Source organism: Tachyglossus aculeatus (assembly GCF_015852505.1).
Source record: "Tachyglossus aculeatus isolate mTacAcu1 chromosome 12 unlocalized genomic scaffold, mTacAcu1.pri SUPER_6_unloc_2, whole genome shotgun sequence".
NCBI lineage: Eukaryota > Metazoa > Chordata > Mammalia > Monotremata > Tachyglossidae > Tachyglossus > Tachyglossus aculeatus.
This window is the reverse complement of record NW_024044829.1, coordinates 3,129,394-3,135,184: the sequence shown is the minus strand read 5'-3', so window position 1 is coordinate 3,135,184 and position 5,791 is coordinate 3,129,394. Positions and strand designations below refer to the sequence as shown.

The window sequence follows — 5,791 nt, the reverse complement described above, 5'->3', positions numbered from 1 at the left end:
GGTGTATATGACTCGTTCGAGGAGTTTGGAAAGGAAGGGTAGGAGGGAGATAAGACAATAACTAGAAGGGGCAGTGGTATTCAAGGGAGGGTTTTTTTGAATGAGGGAGACGTGGGCATGTTTGGTAAATGGTAAATAGTTTATCATTGCCTTCTGGGCAGTAAACCAGAGTCTCTGCCCTCAACTCTCTTCCATGCCACTGTTGCCCAGCACAGATCAGGTGAGTTTGGACTTCTAGCAGATTGCCTTCCACTCACTAGCCACTGCTCAAACCAGGAATGGAATGGGTATGTCTCTGTTTGACTCTCCCTCTCATAGCTGAGACTGATAGAGTACTGAAAACTCTCCAGGTATAATTGTGAGAGGGGTTCTGAGGTGCTAGCAAGAAAAACATAGTGTAGGTTAGTTCAGAGACACCTAAGGTTTGGATTTGGGAACGGGCAGGGGAATCGACTAAATAAAGCAATTGGTTGAATGGTCGTGGAGAAGCTCAGAGAAGCAATTAAGATTACCTCAAGGACTTGGGAGTAATTGGTTTATTGGATATTTCCACTGGGGACAGGAATGACAATGGAAATGAGATTACACATTCACTAGACTTCCACCAGAGATGCTCTAAAGGCAAAGTGAGATGCAGAGCTGGGTAAAAGATTTAAGTACCCATTATTCAAACCGATCTAATAGAATAAAATTCAAATTGATCACTCCATCAAAGGTATTTATCCACAAGTTATTCGAGTCTTAACACTATACTAAATGCTTGGGAGAGTTCAACAGAAGAAAGCACACATTACTACCATCAAGGAGTTCCCTTTATTATAGGTAAGACAGACAGGCAGACAAAAATTGTCCACAAACAATGAAAGCAGGAGAAAATAGAATGATACGATCATTAGATGAATGAATATGTCAAGATGAAACAACTGAATACATAATGAGGTATAGGAATAAATGATAATGAACATTTAATTCTGCTATTGTCCAAGTTTTCTTTACACCCTTTGGCTTGAATGTTACTAGGTAATTAAAGAATGAGAACAGCCTGATGGAATATCAGAAGAATCAGGCTGTGAGCATAGCTGCAGAATGAGCAAAGCATGTGACACAGCATGAGTTCTGAACACAGGATACAACTCTCACATTCAGAAGAAAACTGGTTTTAGACATCTGGACTGAAGATGGATGCGAAATGCAAAAAATCCTGTTTATTGTTATGAATGGACCAATGTGACTGATTCACATCTAGTTTGCAATTCTTGACTTTAAAAAGACCGTTTTTTTACAGCAATCACCTTCCACAGTGCATCTTTCACCTCTTTGTTCCTCAGACTATATAGATCACTGAGTTCAGCACCGGGATCAGTATCATATATCACATGGACACCATTTTTTTTGAACCACTGAGAAGCTGGAACTGGGCAGCAGATAAATAAACATCGTGGTTCCATAAAATCAAGTGACTGTCATTAGGTGAGAAGCACATGTGAAAAAGGCTTTTTGCCTTCCTCCAGGACAGTGTATTTTAAAAATAGCCAGCAGGATGTACACATACGATATCAGTGTGGTCAGAACGGTAACCAGCATATTGACATATCTGGAAGCAGCAGGAAGGATTTGGGCAATCCTGGGGTCTGAAAGAACAACTTCAACAATGGAGGGACGTCACAGTATAAGTGATTAATTTCATGAGATGCACAGAAGGACAAACTAAATACACTTGCTACACAGATCACAGTATTCAGGCAACTGTCCAGGTAAGAAGCAGTAACTAGTAAAGCACACAGCCTCTGAGGCATGCAAACCATATATAGCAGGGGTTTACAGAATGCTACATATCGATCATATACCATCACTACTAGAAGACAGTACTCTACTACCCCAAATGTAGCCGCAGCTCAGATCTGGGACACATATCCTGGGTTAGAAATGGTTTTCTTGTCCACTAAGAAATTTGCCAGCAGCTTAGGGGTGACAGACGATGAATAACGTGAATCAGAGAAAGACGGTTGGCTAAGGATCAATGAATCCTTGCTTACGAATCAAGCAAAGACTCCTCACTCTTGGCTTCAAGGCTCTCCATCACCTCGCTCCCTCCTACCTCACCTTCCATCTTTCCTTCTACAGCCAAGCCTGAACACTCGACTTCTCTGCCACTAACCTCCTAACTGTGCCTTGTTCTCACCTGCCCTGCCATCGACCCCCGGCCCACATCCTTCCCTTGGCCTGGAATGCCCTCCCTCTACACATCTGCCAGGCTAACTCTCTTACTCTCTTCAAAGCCCTAATGAGAACTCAGCTCCTCCAAGAGGCCTTCCCAGACTGAGCCTCCTTTTTCCTCTCGTCCTCCCCTTCCCCCCATTGCCCTACTTCCTTTCCCTCCCCACAACACTTGTATATATTTGTACAGATTTATTACTCTATTTTACCTGTACATATTTACTGTTCTATTTATTTTGTTAATGAGGTGCATATAGCTATAATTCTATTTGTTCTGACGATTTTGACCCCTGTCTACATGTTTTGTTTTGTTGTCTGTCTCCCCATCTCTGTATGTTGCCGACTTGTACTTCCCAAGCATTTAGTACAGTGCTCTAAGTGCTCAATAAATACGATTGAATGAATAAGGAAAATGTACATGGGAGTGAGAAGTTGTGGCCTGACTCTAATGATTAAAATGATGAGCAGATTTCCCAGAAGCATGACCACGTAGATGAGGAGGAACTGCATGAAGAGGAGGATCTGTAACTGGGATCACTCCTTAATCCAGACAGAACGAATTCACTTAAAGGTGTTTGATTTCTGTTGGCCATTCCGTGCCCCTCTGTTATGTGGGAAGTAAATGAACTACGCCATTGGCATTGCAGTGCTTAGAGGTCCAGAGAAGTAGCATTCCTATTAAAACCAAAAGTTGGAAAGACCAGAGAACTTGAAGAACTGATAAAGATCCCTTTGCCTGGAAATCTCTCCCTTCTCGATTGTCCAGATCGCAGCCCTTTCTATCAAAAGAGCCCTTCTAAAATCACATCTTATCCATAAGGTCTCAGCCAAAAGGTCTTTCTCTTATTAGTTTGGTATCTACCCAGATAGTGATGATGATGATGATGATAATGTGTGCTAAGCACTTCCTACATACCTAGCCCAAGATAGAGTGGACCTACTTCCTGTCCCACATAAGGCTTGCAGTCTGAAAGTGCCTACCACTACCACTTCAATAAAATACTTGTAGCAACCCACAACACTTCTTACATATTATGTACAAAATTAGTTAAGCAGTAATTCATACACTCTCCACTTGTTCTACTTCCTTTTTATCTCTCTTCCATCGTACATTATAAGCTTCTATTGGACAGGGTTCATGCTAATAATTAATGTCTACTAATCCTCTAGACTGTAAGCTCATTGTGGAAAGGCGATGTGTCTGTTTATTGTTGTATTGTACTCTTCCAAGAGCTTAGTACAGTGCTCTGCACAAAGTAAGTGTTCAATAAATACTACTGAATGAATTGTACTCTCCTCAATGCTTGGTACAATGTGTTGCAATTACAGATCCTCAATAAATTTAATTGATTGATTGATCTTCACCACTGCCTAAGGATGATAGTTGCCAAGTCCCTGGCCTGTGCTTCAGGCCCTCAGATCTCCCATTGAAGCCAGGACTTACTGAAGACTTTTGAGCAATCGATTACCCATTACACTTGTTACATATCTTACATACAAAATTATGTAAGCACTAATTTTAGGTAGGCACTAATCCCTATCCACTTTTCCTACATCCTATTCATCTATCTTCCCTGCTACATTACAAGCTCCTATTGGACAGAGGTCATGACTACTAATTCTATCATACTCACCTCAATGCTTGGCATAGTGTGTTGCACGTAACAGGTCCTCACTAAGTCACTGGTCTGGGCTTCAGGCCCTCAGATCTTCCACTGAAGCCAGGACTTACTGAATGGTTCCCTCTCACAGCAATTCTTAATTCAGTTAAAGAACATTTCTTCCAAGGCACCAGTACACACTACTCCAACCCTCTACTTTCCTGGAGAGCTCACTTATCCTTACTGTTGACCCTTTTTATCATAACTTCATTTCCTTTATCCTTACAATTTCATTTCTCCCCATTACACATATTACCTGTAGCAGCTCCTCCACTATATTCTTAAATAAACTTCAGTGGGGAAATTCTTTGTCACACTCACAAAATTACCTTATTTCAATTTTTTTCTCTATCTCCCATTTTTCTTCATTATAAACCTCCACTTAAAATTAAGAATCTCCTCTTCCCTGTCTTCTTCACTTCTTTGAAAGCTTTCTTCTTTGGTTGAAAAGTTTAGTAGCTAATGAAGGTAGACTATTTTCAAATATTAAAAATGATGTGAGGTCTAGAAATAAAATGGAAGAGAAAATTAACCTGAAATTCTTCTCCTGAAGAAGACCCGTGTTAGTAAACTCAGGAACTGCTTCCTTAAATTATAAAAACAAGCTGCAGTCTACACTTTTCAACAACTACATTTTTGAACATTTTTCCCCAGATGATTTTCTAAATAGCTACAATGATCAATTCATTAAGAGAAATCTTGATGCACCATTACTACCAAAATTGAAACAAAAAGAAAGTAATTTCCTCAAAATTGATCTTGGCACATTTATGAGCTATTTCAGTGAAAGTAAGTATGGAAGACCACGATATTTGTAGGAAAATATTTACTATGACATAAATTACTCTATCCAGTAGCAGAATCGAGTATTATCTCAAAAGGGCTCTGCTCTACAATTTAGTGCATCTCTTCACTTAAACTATAGACTTTTCTGATTGAAATTAAAAATCCTGACAATAATTAATGTTATCAGAGAAGCCTGTAGCCAACGCACACAGAGGAAACAATGCCGAACTGATTTCTAAATGAATCTAGAAGATAAGATCAACAGTAATCTTCTGCAAAATGTTCCCCTTCTTTTGATGAAAAGGTTTTTGGGATAACATCTATACCTGTGGAAGTGTCTGGAAAAAGCTTACTTTTCTTAACCATCAACAGAAACAGACACTGTAAGCTGTTTTTAGCTTCATGGCTGGGACCAACTCTATTGTATTGCACTGTCCCAAGAGCTTAGTTAAGTACCCTGCACACAGTAAGCACAACATAAATGCCAATTATTGATTGACTGAGGAGGTGGAGGGACAAGTCAATGAGTTTTTCCCAGATGAAGAAGGGAAAGGGACAATTATCCTCTTCAAGCCAAAGCAACCCTGGGTTTAAGAATGAGCCTACGCTTTCATCCCCATTCCTGCACCCTGACAGCATAAACTCAAAAAGAGCTGACCTCTGAGGATTTACATAATCTCAATCTAACCTTCTGCTAGGGAGGCAGAGGAAGAGAAGGCCGAAGGCGTGATAAAATTCCAAGAGTTCAATGAATGATGTTGGATATGAAAAGAGTTATCACCTAAGGCTCAAAACGCATTGCACTAGATAACAGAGTAATGTTTATATTGGAATTAGTGGTGTTTGGGGATTAAGTCCCTCAATTCCTCTGTCACCGAAGTGAAAAACATTATTTAATTGCTCTTTAGATTCACCCAGGGGCTGAGAATAATCACCTGCAGGACCTCACAATATCTCCAGAATCCCAAGGGATAGGGTCATTTTTGCTAAAAAGGAATTTCCGTATTATCAACAAAGAAATCTAAATTACCCCTCAGAGAAATCTCACACAGCGTTGAGTGGAGCTACCAAGGTTTCTTATTCAAGGACTTCACCTCAACCACCTCATAATGATGTGAGCCGAGGTT

General features: G+C 40.1%; 1 non-coding gene across 1 annotated transcript; it reads right to left on the bottom strand.

The window, feature by feature from the left end:
* Positions 1-230: 230 nt before the first annotated feature.
* On the bottom strand, positions 231-368 carry LOC119921529. Its single transcript, XR_005448561.1, has one exon. It is a non-coding gene; the product is annotated as a small nucleolar RNA SNORA7 (small nucleolar RNA).
* Positions 369-5,791: the final 5,423 nt, after the last annotated feature.